We start from the raw sequence: 18236 nt of genomic DNA, 5'->3' as shown, positions 1-18236 counted from the left end.
GCGGTGGCATGCACCTGTGGTCCCAGCTACTCAGGAGGCTGAGGTGGGAGGATCACCTGAGCCTGGAAGGAAGAGGTTGCAGTGAGCAGAAATCATGCAATCCAGCCTGGGCAATGGAAGTAAAAGCCTGTCTCAGAAAAAAAAAAAAAAGCTTCTGTTGATGATATTAAGCAATAATAACAAAAATGACTCTGATATTTATTTTTAAAGACTTCAAAGAAATACTCCAAACTACTAGAGATCCTCTCAAGGTACGGGGTGTATGAGTGTTTTGTGACATTTTTGGTAGCAGAGAAGGAGGGTTTGTTTCTACTTTTTGCTACTTTTCACAGTGATAAATTTTCATAATTTAGGGGAGAAAATGAACTTATGGTGTTTATAAAAACACAAATTAAAAATAAGATGGTTCTTAAACGGTTATATTTCAGGTAATAGGGTAGCTATTGGGGACAGTAAGAACCTTGGTGGAACTGTCCCCGCAGACTTTGGAAATGTTTCTGACTGGCCCACTTTAATTGGACTTAGCATCACCTCAGACGTGTGCGGGGACAGCAGAGCAGAGAAGCCGGGACAGGGAAAGGCTCAGAAAACGAGCCCCAGGAGAAAAGCTCCAAACCCTTAGTCATACATCATGTGAGTGGCCCCGGGGGGAGGGGGGTTTCCAATGGCATATCTGGGCCCAAGGCAGACGGGAAAGCCTGTGTCTCCCTCTTTCCTCTGCAGAGCGGAGATGGGCAGATGAACATCAATGTCCCTCCAATGATGGCCACACCAGTGGGGACAGGGAGGGTAGTCCAGGGGCTGGTCCACTTCTCAATTTCCATCAGGTTCCCCCGAGCACCTGCTGCCCACTTCTTGAAAATGGACAAGTAATGTTTGTTCAATCTAATGTAAAAGCATGAAGAAAAAATTCTTTTAAAACTTTATTGGTCTACCATATGCTATCAAAGTTTGCTTATAGGGCAAACATAGCTTCAAAACAGCCCCCATGCCCCACCTGGAAAAATATCCAGAAACATCCTGCCCCCCGTCCCGTCCTAGTTCTCCACAGGGAGTCCTGTGGGTCGGTGGCTTGGCAGGCTGTGCAGGCCACGTGAGGACAGCAGGACTGGCAGGGCCTAGGGCCTGGGCCAAGGAGACTGCAGAGATCAGGGCCAGAGGCGAAGGGTCCAGGGCTCTACGGAGCTCAAGGTCAGGCCAACACTGCTTCACCAGCTGCCTAAAACCCATGGCTTTATGTTTAAAGACTCAGCTAATTACAGACCTTTTCCAACGTGAAATAATAGATAGCATTGTAGAAAATTTAGGGGAAAGGAAACCAACGGAGAAGTTTTTCTAAAAAAAGACCATTTTTCTGATACCTTTATTTCATCTAAAAATACATTTAATTATAAATGTATTTTCCTTTTGAAAGCAAACTGGAAGGGGAATGTTCTGTTTTTGCTTTAAACATTTCTGTCTTACTTAAATGTGTTAAGTAATATCTGCCTTTTATACCATGTTAAATTATGTCTGTTGTTATAAAAATTTGGTAAATACAAAAATAGGGCAGAAACCAAAAAAAGTATTATATTTTACCTAAATATCTTTATGTTTTGGAAATTTTGTTTTTGTGACGTAAAGAAAGTGCTCAGGGGCAAAAAATGTCCGTCTTTGAAAGTATATACATACAACTGGGCACAGCGGCTCACGCCTGTAATACCAGCACTTTGGGAGGCTGAGGTGGGCAGATTGCTTGAGCTCAGGAGTTAGAGACCAGCCTGGGCAACATGGTGAAACTCTATCTTCACTAAAAATACAAAAATTAGCCTGGTGTGGTGGCATGCACCTGTAATCCCATCTACTCTGGAGGCTGAGGCAGGAGACTTGCTTGAACCTGGGAGGTGGAGGTTGCAGTGAGCCAAGATTGTGCCACTGCACTCCAGCCTGGGCAACAGAGGCGACTCCATCTTAAAAAAAAAAAAAAAAAGTATATACATACTACCAAATACAAAAGATACAGAGATTGGGTATATACAGTGAAATGTCTGTTTCCTTCCCTTTCTCTCCTGTCTAATCACCCAGTTGCCCTCCCTGGGGAAAACCATTCTTGTTATTTTTCAGCCATTTTGGTAGAGGGTATCTTTACATTTGCAAATGTATATGCATACATACTTTTTGGGAGGGAGAGACAGGATCCTGTTCTATCGCCCAGGCTGGAGTGCAGTGGCATGATCATGGCTTACTGCAGCCTAGACCTCCTGGGTTCAAATGATCCTCCTGCCTCTTCCCCGCAAGTAGCTAGGACTACAGGTATGCACCACCACACTCTGCTAGTTTTTTATTTTTATTTTTTGTAGAGGCAGAGTCTTGCTATATAGCCCAGGCTAGTTTAGAACTCCTAGCCTCAAGCAATCCTCTTTCCTTGACCTCTCAAAGTGTTAAGATTACAGGCGTGAGCCACCAAGCCTGACCAGCATGCACTCTTTAGTAATTATGACTGTATGTGCAGGAGCATGTGTGTGTGAATGTGTTTGAGTGTATCATTACACTAATTGTCACACTCTGTCCTAAATCTTGCTCTTTATACAATATATCTTAGGGATCTTCCCATAGGATATGTAAAGAGTTCTGTTGGTTGCTGACCTCGATCCTATTAACCTAAAAGGTCCTTCTTGGTGTCTAACCAGAAACCCATACAACCCCCAGCCTGACACTAGCAAGGCCTGCACCTCCAAAGTAATGAGAGAGATGAGGGAGTTGGGGGGGTGGGTTCAAGGACTCCCTGTTTTTCTTCCTTCTGCTCCCTCCTTCCCTCCCCTTCCTTCCCTCCCCTTCCTTCCTTCCCCTCCCTCCCTCACTCTTTCCTTCCTTTCTTCCTTCTTTCCTTCCTTCCTTCCTTCCGTCTTTTCTTTCTCCCTTCCCTCTTGCTTCTTGCCTTCTAAAATGAAAACAGTTCACTATGGTTTTTATTCACTCTGATTATTAATGCAAGACATGCTTCTCATAAAGTATTCAACTCGTATAAAAAGAAAAATAGGAGAGTGAAAGTCACTCCTACTGTTACCCAGAAATAATCACTGTTGACGTTTTATTGTTCATCCTTCCAATTGTTTTTCTGGAATACCCACATCAATTTTTCACCATTTTAACCATTTTGAAGTATACAGTTCAGTGACATTTAGTGCATTCTCAATGCTGAACAGCCATCAGCACTATATAATTTCAGAATAATTTCATCACCCCAGAAGGAAATCCCATATCCACGGGAGAGTCACTCTCCATTCCCCTCTCCCGACAGCCCCTGGCAACCATGAACCTGCTTTCTAGCTCCATGGATCTGCATATGCTGGATATTTCACATCAGTGGAACCATACAATATGTGATCTTTTGTGTCTCACTTCTTTCACTCAGCATAATTTTTTTTTGTTTTTTGTTTTTTTATGGAGACAGAGTCTTGCTCTGTTGCCCAGGCTGGAGTGCAGTGGCGTGATCTAGGCTCACTGCAACCTCCGCCTCCCGGGTTCAAATGAATTCTCCTGCCTCAGCCTCCTGAGTAGCTGGGACTACAGGCATGTGCCACCAAGCTCGGCTAATTTTTGTATTTTTAGTAGAGGTGGGGTTTCACCATGTCGGCGAGGCTGGTCTCCAACTCCTGGCCTGAAGTGATCCTCCCACCTTGGCCTCCCAAAGTGCTGGGATTATAGGCATGAGCCAATGTGCTCAGCCAGGCATAATGTTTTCAAGGTTTTTAAAAATGTTTTTTCTTTTTCTCTTTTTTATTTTAGAGACAGGGTCTCTCTTTGTCACTCAGGCTGGAGTGCAGTGAAATGATTATACATCACTGCAGCCTCAACCTCTTTGGCTTAGGTGATCCTCCCACCTCAGCCTCTAAAATATCTGGGACTACAGGTGTGAACCCAACTAATTTAAAAAAATTGTAAAGACAGAGTCTCACTATGTTGCCCAGGTTGGTCTTGAACTCTTGGCCTCAAGTGATTCACCCCCCTCAGCCTCCCAAAGTGTTGGGATTATAGGTGTGAGCCACCAGGTCCAGTCTGTTTTCAAGGTTCATCCATGCTGTAGCATGCATCAGTACTTCCTTCCATTTCATAGCCAAGTAATATTCCATTGCATGGATATGCTATATATTGTTTATCTATTCACCAGTTGAGGGACATTTGGGCTATTTCCACCTTTGTCTGTTGTGAATAGTGCTGCTATGAACATGTAAGTTTTTATTGAATACCTGTTTTCAGTTCTTTTGACTATATACTTGAGAGTGGGACTACTACATCCAAGGGTCATTCTATCTTTAACTTATTGAAGAAATACCAAAGCGATTTCCACAGTGGCTACATTTCCACCAGCAATGTATGAGGATTCCAATTTCTCTACATTCATACCCAAACCTGTCATTTTCCTTCTGTTTGTTTTGTTTTGTTTTATTATAACCAACCTAGTGGGTATGGAATGCTATCTCACACCTACATTTTTGTGGTTTTGAATTGCATTTCCCCAATGACTAATGATGTTAAACATCTTTTCACGTGCTTGTTGACCATTTGTATATCTTCCTTGGAGAGATATCTTTTCAAGGCCTTTGCCTTTTTTTTTTTTTTTTACACTTAGGGGGTACATGTGCAGGTTTGTTACATGGGTATATTGTGTGATGCTGAAGTTTGGGTTTCTATTGATCCCATCAACCAAATAGTGAACACAGTACCCAATAGGTAGTTTTTTAACCCTTGCCCTCCCACCCCTCCTCCCCACTTTTGGAGCCCCCAGTGTCTATTGTTCCCATCTTTGTGTCCGTGCGTACCCCATGTTTAGCTTACAAGTGAGAACATGCGACATTTGGTTTTCTGTTTCTGTGTTAATTCACTTAGGATAATGGCCTTCAGCTGCATCCATGTTGCTGCAAAGGACATGATTTTGTTCTTTTTTATGTCTTTGTCCATTTTAAAAATTGAGTAGTTTGTGTTTTTCTTGTTGAGTTGTACAAGTTCCTTCTATATTCTGGATATAAGATTCTTATCAGATACGTGATTTGCAAATATATTCTTCCATTCCGTGGGTTTTCTTTTGCATTCTTGGTAACGTTCTTTCATGCACAAAAGTTTTTTATTTTGATGAAGTCCAACTTATCTATTTTTCATTTGTTCCTTTTGTTTTTGGTCTAAGAAACTGTTGCCAAACCCAAGGTTATAAAGCTGTTCTTTTCTTAGACTTTTATAGCTTTAGCTCTTATATTTAGGATTTTATTCATTTTGAGTTAATTTTTGTACATGGTGTGTGGTAAGGTCCAACTTCATTCTTTTGCATGTGGATATTCAGTTGGCCTAGCACCATTTGTTGAAGAAACCCTTCTTTTCCCTCATTGAATGGTCTTGGCACCCTTGTTGAAAATCAATTGACCATAGTTACATAGGTTTATTTATTAACTATGTGACCATAGTTACATAGGATTGTCAATTCTATTCCATTGATCTATACACATGACTATCCTTATGCCGGTAGCATATGATTTTGATTACTGTAGCTTTGTAGTAAGTTTTGAAATTGGAAAATGTGAGTCTTAACACCTTGTTCTTCTTTTTGCAAGATTATTTTGACTATTTGGGATCCCTTGCAATTCTATATACATTTCAGAGTCAGTTTTTCTACTTCAGCAAAATGGAATTTGTGGGATTTGGGGACTTTGATAGGGATTACATTGAATCTGCATATTGCTTTGGGGAATATTGTTGTCTTAACAAAATCAAGTCTTCTAAGACTCTACTTTCAGGGCTCATTTCTATCATTCAATACTAGAGAAGTTTCTCTGAATGTTTAGAGCACTGGAACCAAACGGAGGAGGCAGGCATTCTTTCCTGAGCATGTAGCCAGCTCATAGTGTTGTTTTGTTGCAGCTGCCACTTGCCATTGATGATCCTTCTTCTCTTCCTTAAGGGGAGTAAGAAGGAGAAGACGCAGTCTTAGTGATTCCCGTAAAAATAAATACATTAATCACAGAAATTAAAATTGAATTTAAAAAGTGAGTCTTCTAACCCATAAGCAAAGAATGTCTGTATATTTAGGTCTTCTTTCATCTCTTTTAGCGGTGTTTCAAAGTTTCTGTAAACAAGTCTTGCTCCTTCTTGGGTAAATTTATTCTTACATACTCTGCTTTTTTTGGTACTGTCCCACACAATTTTTTGAACCAATTGTTTTTAACTTATCTTATCATGAACATCTTTCCAGGTTAATGGTATAAAAGGCAAAAATTATTTTATGGCACTTTATAGATATACTGCAATTTTTTGTTTTTTATTTGAGACAGGGTCTTACTATGTTGCCCAGGCTGAACTCCAATTCCTGGGCTCAAGGGATCTTTCTGCCATATCTGGGATTATAGACATGTGCTACCAGTCCAGCTAAATTACAATTTGCTTCAACAATCCCTTATTATTGACTATCTCGGTTATTTCAAATTTTGAATTGTTATAAATAAGGATTCAGTGAGTTTCTTTACAATGTACGTCTTTGTACACTTATCCAATTATTTCCTTTGGATAAGCTCCCAGAAATGAACGTATTAGGTCAAAGGAGAGGAATACTTGCAAAGCTTTGATGAATGTTGCCAAATTTTCCTCCAAAAATATCAGACCAACACCCACTCTGAATAGCAGTGGATGGGGCTCTCTTCCTCACTCAGGATCCAAGTTGCTTTTACCCAATGTCACTTCCAGAAGGAGAAAACAGGAGCCCTGACATGCTCCTTCACTGGGCAGAAACTTTGAACAAGACAGTGACCGTCCCAATCAATAGAGATGTCTTCCTCTTAGGCCTAAAAGGGCCCTTTATAGGAATTTTTATTGCAAAGACAAATTGTCTGGATTTTTTTTTTTTGTCTTTATTTGTCTTTTTCTCCCTCTAGTCTGCAAGCTGCATGTGGCCAAAGACTGTATCTGGCTTGTTCACTGTGTATGTCGAATGTCTTGTAAAGTGCCTGGCATAAGAAAGTTCTCAGAAGATGTAAGTTATCTTTAAGCTGAGGCACAAGACAGCTTACAAGCTAAAATTCCATGAGGGAAGAAATAGCATCTATCCTTCCCTTTTGTGTCTCCAGTGCTAGGACAGTCTCAGGCACACAGTAGACTCAGTAAGTATTCGTTGAATGAATAAATGAAAGTGACTGACTCCAGAAAGTCAATGGTGGTAGCAGATCTGAAGACTCCTAGTTCAGTGCTCTTTCTGCCTACTGCACAATCTTTCTCACTTTTATTCTAATGTTTGCACTGCATTTCTGTGCTTATGGTCCCTTGGTTTCTCTGCTTCAGCAAAACAGCCATATATATGCGGCCAAACAGAGACGCACAGGAGATTACCTGGCAGCAGCTCCAAGACCCGGCTAACACCCTCAAGCGATTTTCCAATGGCGAGGACCAGGAGGGGAATTTCCCCATGCATGCCCAGCTCTGGCGCATCTGTGCCCCCTTGACTTGGATGCTATTTTGTGGGCTGGAGTCAGCATGAAAGCTATTTTTGACTAAGTGGCTACCTAATCTTACATAACCCTGAGCGATTCAGGCCAAGGTCATTCAGCTTAGTGCATGAAAGACACTTCAGAGACCAATGATTCCCCTTCCCCAGAGTCCCTCCAGAGAAGCAGAGCTGGGAAAGTTGTTTCCATGATCGTGGCTCTGGGCCTCCACAGCAAAGCCCAGCTAGGACTTTGTGAGCACGGCCCTGCCTCTGCAACTTCTAAAAGAATTCCCCAAGCGTCTCATTCCCCAATATCCCTGAAACACGGGTAGAATATGAACCCAGGAAGCAGGGAGTGTGGATACCTACCTCTGCCACACACACACACCCAGTCCTGCTTCCTTCTTTAATGTGGAGATGCAGGAGCTGAAGATACTTGAGAGGGCCCATGCGTGAAGAAGACATGTGTCTCTCCTGTGAAAGAAGTGATAAGCCCACATTTTCATCTCAATTTTGTTTTATTGGAAAGGAGATAGAATAGCATTCAAGGCCCTCTGGACTCTAATCTCAAATGCCCTTCCTATTTCATCAGCAGGCCCTTAGTCAAATGCCTGAGATATGCTAGATGTTCACTACCTGCTCAGTGAAAGAAATTCATTGCCTGCTCCCTCATAACTCCTACTACACCTGACCACCAAATCCAGGTCCTACTGGTGAGCTCTCTGCGCTTTTGCATGTGCTGTCTTCCCCATCTGATAAGCCTTCACAGCATGCTGTACATTTGCAGCCCAACTCAAAGTCCAATGCCCCAAGACCACCTTTACAAATCCATCTAAACAAAACCAGTTGTCCTCTGGTCTATATTTCTCTAGCACATTGCTCACACTTCTGTTTTGAGCTTCTTGTAACGTAACTGGTTATGTACTCATCACAATCTATGTTCCACCAGACTGTGAGTTCCTTGGAGGCAGGGTCTAGCCCTTAGTGGTCATTGTATCTCCAGCACATTTTGCTGCCTGGCACTTACTGGGGCCCCTGTCAACTTCCATTTGTTGGATGGATGGATGCCTGGAGACACTAATGAGATCTGCAGTTCACAAAATCACCTGCATTTCAAATCCAGCGTGGGCCGGCTGAAGGGGACAGATGTGAGGAGAACCACTTGAGTGGTTGTTCCACCTACTCATGGAGTCAATATAGCTTTTCTCTCTTAACAGATTTTTGGGCCAGGCATGGAGGCTCATGCCTGCAACCTAGCACTTTGGGAGGCCAAGGCGGCTGAATCACCTGAGGTCAGGACCAGCCTGACCAATGTGGCAAAACCCCATCTCTACTAAAAACACAAAAATTAGCTGGGTGTGGTAGCGGGCACCTGTAATCCCAGCTACTAGGGAGGATGAGGCAGGAGAATCACTTGAACCGGAGGCAGAGGTTGCAGTGAGCCGAGATCGCACCATTGCACTCCAGCCTGGGCAACAAGAGCTAAAATCCGTCTCAAAAAAAAAAAAAAAATTGTTTTGATCTCACAAATAGTTGGTGTTCATTGTAGAAACACAGCACAGCTGCAAGAAAACAACTCTGAACATTTTAGAATGTCTTTTCAGACTTTATTTCCTCTATGCACTGCCCTTCCTCCATTTCTTTACAGAAATGAGAGCTCACCTCGGATGAGTAGGGTGGGGCTCAGCCTGTTCAGGGAATGCAGAAGCCCTCCTGAGCTGAGGCTTGAAGGATACATAATGGTAAGTACAATGAAGAGTGAGCAATATTTCAGTAACAAAACTGGTATGTCATTTTGTTAACCATCTCACTCAAAAATAGGTGGAGGATAACCCAGATTATCAGCCCTGTACCCTTTCCCAGAATTGCTCTTCCCTCCTTCTCTATTTAGTTCAAGAACTCCCACGTTAGGTCAAAGAGACCCCGCCCCCTGGTCTTAGTTGTTTGGTCCAGAGGCAGGTCTTGATTCAAACTGGGCCAATCACAGTGCGTGGCTACCCTGTCTACAGTTGACAGGTTCAGATTTGGGTAATTGAACTAAGGTGGCCAATCTATTCCTTGCTTGGGAGTTCTGGATTGAGGGCTAAAGACAGCCTCAGGTATATGCTTTCATATGTCTCAAAACTTATTCCCCACTGTCTGGTCTGCAATGAGAAAATGAGGCTGACATGCAGGGAGAGGCAAACACAGCAGGTGGAGAGAAGGTCCTGGAGCTGCCTGAGCCCCAGACCCCAGGTGTTCTTTGGGCCTGGCCACACTGTGGTCCTTCCGAACTGTGTTGTCCAACTCTCCTCTAGATTACATGAGCTAACAACAAATCCTCCCTTGTGCTTTTCCCATTTTGAGGTGGATTTCTATCACTTGCCACTGAACAACTTCTGACCCACACACACCATGTGTCATGGGGGTGACTCTATGTCGATAAAATACATACACAACATCACGTTTAATGGCGGCAGGATGTTGTCTGTGTCTCCCCTTTTAAACAGTCTCCTATTGTTGCGTATCTCGGTTTTTCCAATGTTTCACGGTGATGAGCAATGCTGTGGGAAACAGCCTCATAAATTCATCCTTGCTCCCATGCATTATTTTATCACAATGAATTCCTAGAGGTGAAATTGCTGCAGCAAAGGATGTTCATATTTTTAAGGTTTGTGACATGGTTTTTAATGATGCCCTGTGGCTGTTCTTTTTTCAGTGTCACTGCCCACACAGTCACTGGACACCTTCATGGGATTAGGTTATTTTAGACTGAATTGGCCTTAGTGAGTTGACCCTCACTGGTCCTTTGGTGGGAGGAGGGGGGTCCAGGTTTTTTTTTTTTTTTTTTTTTTTTTGAGACAGAGTCTCACTCTCTTGCCCAGGCTGGAGCACAGTGGTGCGATCTTGGCTCACTGCAAGCTCCGCCTCCCAGATTCAAGCAACTCTCATTCCTTAGCCACCTGAGTAACTGGGATTACAGGCGTCTGCCACCACATCTGGCTGGCTAATTTTTGTGTTTTTTAGTAGAGACAGAGGTTTCACCATGTTGGCTAAGCTGGTCTTGAACTCCTGACCTCAGGTGATTCTCCCTCCTTGGCCTCCCAAAGTGCTGGGATTACAGGGGTGGGCCACAGCACCCAGCCCCAGGTTTTGGTTCTAATCTGCCTAAAAACTGTGCCCAAGTATTCTGTTGAAAAAGTAGGTGTGGAGTCAGTTATGGTCATGAGCATTTTCAAGGGATTTTGCAAATCCACACACAAGCCCCTGAGTGCACAGTGAACGCTGAGTCTCACTGGGGCCTGGGGATGTGGACAAAGGGATGCCCAGATTCAAGGTCATCAGTTTAGCCCAGAGGGCAAGAAAAGCACATGGCTGTGAGGACATGTTTAGTACCCAATGCTAGGGAGTAGGAGACAGGCTGACTGTGACAAGGCAGACACAGTACCCACTGCCCTGGAGCTCGCAGTCTGGTGGGGAAGACAGATGCTGAAAGAGGAGTAGGGCTCAGATCAAGGGCAGTGCTGGGTGACCTGAGTGAGTAGGGCAGGGCTCAGGCTGTTCAGGGAATGCAGAAGCCTTCCTGAAGAAAATGGTTTTGACCTGAGACTTGAAGGATGCATACAGGTAAGTACAAAGACGAGTGACCAAGTATCCCAGGCACAGAAAAAAGCCTACAAAAAGACCTGGAGATTAGGAAGAATGCAGCACATTCAACAGACAGAAAGAAAGCCCTGCATGGCTTGAACAGAAAGAACCCATAAAACGAGTAAAAGATGAGGCTGCAGAGATGCAAAGCCTCCTCGTGGCCAGGACTGAGGATTCTTTCCTGGGAACAATGGGAAGCCTTGGAAGTGGTAAGCAGGGGAGAAGCATCGTGTTCTTCAGGGGAAGGCAGGGATAGGGATTGAATCTCCAGCAATTGTGCCTTGTCCCCAGGGTCCCAAGGCTGTCTAAAAGCATCTCTGCCCACTACATTTGGGTCTTAGACCACTTGGCTCAGCCCCACTGCAGTGAAAGCCAAACTCCCAGAACCCCAATCAGCCTTCTCATCACGGCTGATGCCCTCCACGGGTTAGCTCAGGCTCCCATCCCAGGCCCGCTCTCTTTTAATGGATAAATATAGCATGTTCCAGTAACAGCACACACATGAATATCTCTCTAATTTCTACATAAAGACATCACATTCCCCTCACCCCACCCACACCTCAAAGACAAGAATCTTTGTCATGAAATTAAATAGAATGAGATAATGGAACTGAAAGTGCTTTGTAAAAGAAAAAACTGCCAGAATGGTGGCAACTTTTTTCAAACTTTATTTTTCTCTTAAGCAGCAGAATCTTTTTTTTGTTTTTTAAAATGAAATCTCACCAGGCACCTATCTGCTCCCGTGATGTCATCTTTTGGAGACATTTCAAATTTTACACGTCCAAAACGAAGGTCTTGGGTTCTGTTGTCCTCTTCAAAACTGCTCCTCCCTCACCTTCTCCGTCTTAGTTCTGACCCCTCCCAGGTGCTCATGCCAGAAGTGGAGAGGCAGTGCTGATACCCTCACCAGCTTTTCTCCAACACGTGTCCCTGCTCTGTCCTCAGGTCTCCCTGGCCCCCACCATCCCTCTAGCCAGCCATCGTTCACCTGAATTCTTCAACAGCCCCTACCTCATCTCCCCAAGGCTGCATGAGCCCCCTTTCTAGTTCAACACTCACATACTGGCCAGAAAGGAACATACGGAGAGACTCGTGCACAGATCATAAATGTTCAACTTGATGGGTTCGTCTAAATGGAACACACTCACGTAACCAGCACCCAAATGAAGAACAGAGTATTACCAGAAGCCCACCCCATGCCCCTTCCTTGTCACTTCCATCTCTCCCCCCAGGCTACCATTATCCTGACTTCTAACACTGTAGATTAGTTTCAGCTCTATTTTTGAACTTTATATACGTGGATTCATATCATGTATACTGTTTGATGTCTGCCTTAACTCATTTACCTTTGCGAGATCCATCTATGCCATTATGTGGTTATAATTTGTTCATTTTCATTGCTGTGTAGTGTTTCATTGTGTGACTATATAATCCTTTATTCAGTCAAGCACTGAGAGGCATTTGAGTGGCTTGTGGTTTGGGGCTATTACAAAGAGGGCAGTTGTTAAAATTCTGGTCTTTGGTGCACATAGTGTGCATTTTTGTTGGGTACCTACCTGCCTGGGAGTAGAATTGCCGTAACGTATGAACGTGTTCACAAAGTGATATTTTTAAAGTACAGCCAGATTCCAGCATTCTCTTTCTAAAACCCTCCATGGCCTCCTGCTGCATTTATAATAAAGTTCAAACTTTCACCTACGCCCACAAGGGGCTTGTATGCCCTGGCATCTACTGCCCTCACATATACTGCTTGCCCGCCATATTGACCTTCTTTCCATTCTTGGAGATTGCCAAGCTCTTTCTCCACCAGAGAGCCACCCATTTGATATGCTGCAGTTTTGAACTGGCCTTCCCTACTCATCCTTTATGTCTCAGCTCAAACAGAATTCTGTTAGAAAGGCCTCTCCTGATTCCCCAGCTTGAAATCACAATTGGTATGATTATCTCTCATTACACAGTGCACAATGACACCCACAATTTGCAGTTGTCTGATTGTCAATCACTGCCTCACCCACTAGACCGTAAGCATCAAGAAAAGGAGACTGTCAGATTCTCTGCTGTCTCCTCAGCACCTAGCACTGGACTGGAGCATAGTAGGTGCTCAATGAATATCAATGTGGTAAGGAGAGAGGACGAAATAACAACCAAAGTCTTAAAGACATGCAGAAACCAGGGTGTAAATCTTGGCTTCATCACTTACTACCTTTGTCCCCTTAGGTAAGTTACCTAGGCTTTCTGGGCCTAAGTTTCCTCCTCTGTAAAATAAGAATAATCCTACTGGCCTCTCAGGCAGATAGGTAGCTGTGAGGACTGACTGAGAATATATGTATGTATATTGCCTAGCACAGTGTTGGGCACAAGGTAAGTGAAGAGGTGGCTTTCCATGGATCAACTCACTGGAGCCTCACCACAATTCTAGGGGCAGGCACTATTTTAAACCCCCAGTTTATAGACTGAGAAACTAAGAAACTAAGCCTAGAAAGGTTAGGTGCCTTGCCCAAGAATTCTGGCTCCGGAGCCCAGGCTCTCCTCCACTATAGCATCAGCAGTAGCATGTAAAGGATCAATAAAAAACAGAGGAAGGGGAAATGGTGAGTTCCTGACAGCCAGCAGCTCCATTCACCCCCACCCTCTTGACATCCATTCATCCCCATGAAACCCTAAGGTTAGGAAACACAGTATGAAAACCACTGGGTTACACAAACATCCGTGGTTATTAATAGCCGTAAAGGAAAAAATAGAGAGATCTGATTGCATACAAATTTTAAACTTCTGTATAACAGAAGACACCACAAACAAGGTCAAAAGATAAATGAGAGTCCAGGATAAAACATTTAAACTTCATATGACAAAGGCTTACTGTCCCCGGCATGAACACACTCCTACAAGTTAACTGGGGGGAAAAATGAATAACCCTATGGAAAACTTGGCAAAGAATGTGAACAGTATACAGAAGAGGAAATGAAAATGGCCAATAAGCATATGTATAAGTAGGGAAATAAAAATTAAATAGTGAGTTCCCATATGTCTCCTAATATTGGCAGAAACAAAAAGATTGGTAACGTTTATAGTTGATAGTAGAGTAAGAAAACCAACTCGATCATACCCATTGTTGGTTGTAAAAAATTACAGTCTTGTAGGAAAATTTTTCCAAAATATTATGACAAAAAACACGTGACAACTTTCAGAAATGAAAGTAATAACACATAAACTCCCTAGCTAGCTAGATACAAGAATATTCATTGCAACATCTTTGTAACAACAAGAAACTAGAAATAGCCTGCTCCCATCAATACAATTGCATATTATGTAACTCCTCTTTTTTTTGAGATGGAGTCTGGCTCTGTCCCCCAGGCTGGAATGCAGTGGCGCTATCTCTGCTCACTGCAAGCTCCGCCTCCCAGGTTCACACCATTCTCCTGCCTCAGCCTCCCGAGTAGCTGGGACTACAGGCGCTGGGACTACAGGCGCCCCCACCACACCTGGCTAATTGTTTGTATTTTTAATAGAGATGGGGTTTCACCGTGTTAGCCAGGATGGTCTTGATCCCTGACCTTGTGATCCACCCGCCTCAGCCTCCCAAAGTGCTGGGATTACAGGCGTGAGCCACTGCGCCCGGCCATTATGTAACTCTTAAAACAAGTGGGCCGGGCGCGGTGGCTCAAGCCTGTAATCCCAGCACTTTGGGAGGCCGAGATCTCCCAAAGGAGGGCGGATCACGAGGTCAGGAGATCGAGACCATCCTGGCTAACAGGGTGAAACCCCGTCTCTACTAAAAAAATACAGAAAACTAACCGGGCGAGGTGGCAGGCGCCTGTAGTCCCAGCTACATGGGAGGCTGAGGCAGGAGAATGGCGTGAACCCGGGAGGCGGAGCTTGCAGTGAGCTGAGATCTGGCCACTGCACTCCAGCCTGGGTGACAGAGCGAGACTCCGTCTCAAAAAAAAAAAAAAAAAAAAAAAAAAAAAACATATGAAGTAGCTTCATATGTATCAACTTAAAATTATCTCCAAAATGTGGAGTGAAAAAAAGATGTTAAAGAATAGTGTTGGCCAGGTGCAGTGGCTCACACCTGTAATCCTAGCATTTGGGGAGGCCAGCCAGGGAGGATCCCTTGAATCCAGGAGATCGAGACAAGCCTGGGCAAAAAAGTGAGCCTTGCCTCTGGGGAAAAAAAAAAAAAAATCAATCGTTTAAATTAGAAAAAATTAGCTGGTCATGGTGGTGGTGTGCGTTTGTAGTCTCAGCTACCTGGGAGGCTGAAGTGAGGCTCACTTGAGCCCAGGAGATAGAGGCTGCAGGGAGTTACAATTGTGCCATGCACTCCAGCCTGGACAACAGAGAGAGGTCTTGTCTCAAAAAACAGAAAACAAAAAAGAATAATGTCTATGGTTTGATACCATTTTTATAGAAAACAAACAATAAATATACCCAAAAGACATGGAATACTTTATCAAATAAAAGTAGGAAAATCAAATTTCTAATTGCAGTATGTCAAAGGAGTTGGATTGGAAGGTGTTAGTTTTGCTTCAGATACATCTTTAAGTTTGAATTGTTGCAGTGAGCATGTATTATATTCCAAATATTAATAAGCATTGCTCATTAGTAATGACTTAATAAATGTTGCCTGTCCATTTAGCCTTGCAAAACCTTTTCTGCATTAAGATTGACCTTGCCTCAGTTCCTACAAAGAAGCTGCTGGTTGGAGAGGTGTTAATTGTCTTCTAAACAACTTCCTCTGATTAACCTCTTGGCTTGTTCTGATGCCAGCCTCCCAGGGAGAGAAATCTTATATCATTATTATTGCTAAAAGAAATATAAGCTCTGAATATGCAATACATGCCCAGGGTAGCAAGATGAATAGAAGGTTATATAGTGAAAAGTGAGTCTCATTCTCATCCTAATATTGTAGCCAATATCTTAGTCCATCTCTACCCCAAGAAGGCAGTCAGCACACCAGCTTCTTTTATATCCTTCCAGAGATAGACTATGCATATATTAGAATAGACATGTATTACAATATTCTATTTTTTAAACACAAATGTCATACATAATGTTTATATACACAAACAAATAGGTTCATATGAAAGATGCCTTTCCAGTCTTTCCAGCTAGGACCTGATTAATTCCAAGGCGGCAGCTTCTTCCTGCTCAAGCAGCCAGGTTTCCCCAACTGAGGCAACTTATCCATCCATTCATCTATTCAATTATCCATCCACTAACAGTGCTAGCAAATATTTGCTGAGCACTCACTCTGTGCCAGGCACAGAAGCTGGAGATAAAGAGGTGAAAGATAAGGTCCTTGCTCTCACTCAGCTGACCTTAAGTGGGGAAGGAAGAAATTATGTAGAAGAAAACAAGTTGTAGAATAAAACTAGCAAATTGTAGGTAATGAAAAGTGCCAAAGGCCGGGCGCGGTGGCACAAGCCTGTAACCCCAGCACTTTGGGAGGCCGAGGTGGGCGGATCACAAGGTCAGGAGATCGAGACCATCCTGGCTAACAAGGTGAAACCCCGTCTCTACTAAAAAATACAAAAAACTAGCCGGGCGAGGTGGTGGGCGCCTGTAGTCCCAGCTACTCGGGAGGCTGAGGCAGGAGAATGGCGTGAACCCGGGAGCCGGAGCTTGCAGTGAGCTGAGATCCAGCCACTGCACTCCAGCCTAGGCAAGAGAGCTAGACTCCGTCTCAAAAAAAAAAAAAAAAAAAAGAAAGAAAAGTGCCATGGAGAGACTCATGCTCAATTAAGAAGGGAAAGAAAGGGGGGAAGAGAGGGAGAGGTGAAAACGGAGGGGAGGGGAAGAGAGGGCCTATCTTAGATGGGGTAGCTAGGGACGATCTCCCTGTGGAGGTGACGTTTAAGCTAAGACCCAAATGACAAGATGCAGCAAATGTTCCTTGCCCTGCTGGCTTTCCAGTAAGGGTTTCTATGGGCAGCGTGTCAACCTGATCCTAGTGGTGACAAGGCTGGGCCCTGACGTCTCGGAGCATGCGATTGAATCCCAGCTCTGCCAGTGAATGCTGTGTGAGTCCTAGGAAAATTATTAAGCTCTCTGTGCCTCAGTTTCCTCATCTGTATTATGAGGTTATATAAGAATAGTACTAACAATATAGGATTGTAGTGAAGATTAAATGATTATGCAATGGGGGCTGGCACAAAGAAAGTGATCAGAAATGATAATATGAGGCGAAGAGTTCTTACATGTGACACCAAAAGTATGATCTATGAAATTTAAAAATTGATTAAAATTTTCTTCATCAAAACTAGAAATGTTTGCTCTATGACAAAGACCACTGAGAATAGGAACAGACAAGTTGTAGTCTGGGGGAAAAATATTTGCAAATCACATATGTCACAAAAGACTAGTATCCAGAATATAAAAAGAACCCTCCAAACTCAATGTAAGAAAAGAAACTGAGCAATGGCCCAAAGACTTGATCAGAGAGCTCACCAGACAGGATACAAATAAGTACATGATAAGACATTCCACAGCATTAGCCATTAGGGAAATGTAAAACAAAACCCTGATGAGATACCACCACATACCTATCAGAATGGCTTAAAAAAGAAACAAAAAAACCCCCAAAACTGACAACAAATGCTGGCAGGATGAAGATTGACCACAACCCGCATACATTGCTAGTAGGATTGCAGAAGGCTGCAGCCTCCCTGAAAACAGTTTGGCAGTTTCTCATAAAGTGAAACTTTTATTTAACATAGAATTCAGCCATCCCATCCTAGGTAATTTCCCTAGAGGAATGAAAACTTACAGGCACACAAAATCCTGTACACAAATGTTGATAGCAGCTCTATTCACAATCACTAAAAACTAGAAGCAACTCAAATGCTGCTCAATGGGTAAATAAACTGTGGTTTGCCTACTAGTCCACCACTAGAAACCTACTCAGCAGTAAAATGGTACGCACCACTGATGCATGCAACAAACGAGTGAAAGAAGCCAGTCTCAAAAGGTTATGTGTTATATGATTCCATTTACACAGCATTCTTGAAAGACAAAGCTAGGGTGATGGAGAGCAGATCAGTGGTTGCCAGGAGTCAGGGCTGGGAGAAGGGTGTGACTACCAAGGGCAACTTAAGCTAGTTTTTTGGACTGATGGAACTGATTTATATCCTAATTGCAATGGTAGTTACACAAATCTACG

The sequence above is a fragment of the Colobus angolensis genome, unplaced genomic scaffold (assembly GCF_000951035.1).
Source record: "Colobus angolensis palliatus isolate OR3802 unplaced genomic scaffold, Cang.pa_1.0 Scaffold90, whole genome shotgun sequence".
In the NCBI taxonomy this organism is placed as follows: Eukaryota; Metazoa; Chordata; class Mammalia; order Primates; family Cercopithecidae; genus Colobus; species Colobus angolensis.
The sequence above is the reverse complement of the archived record's forward strand: the minus strand, read 5'-3'. Positions refer to the sequence as shown.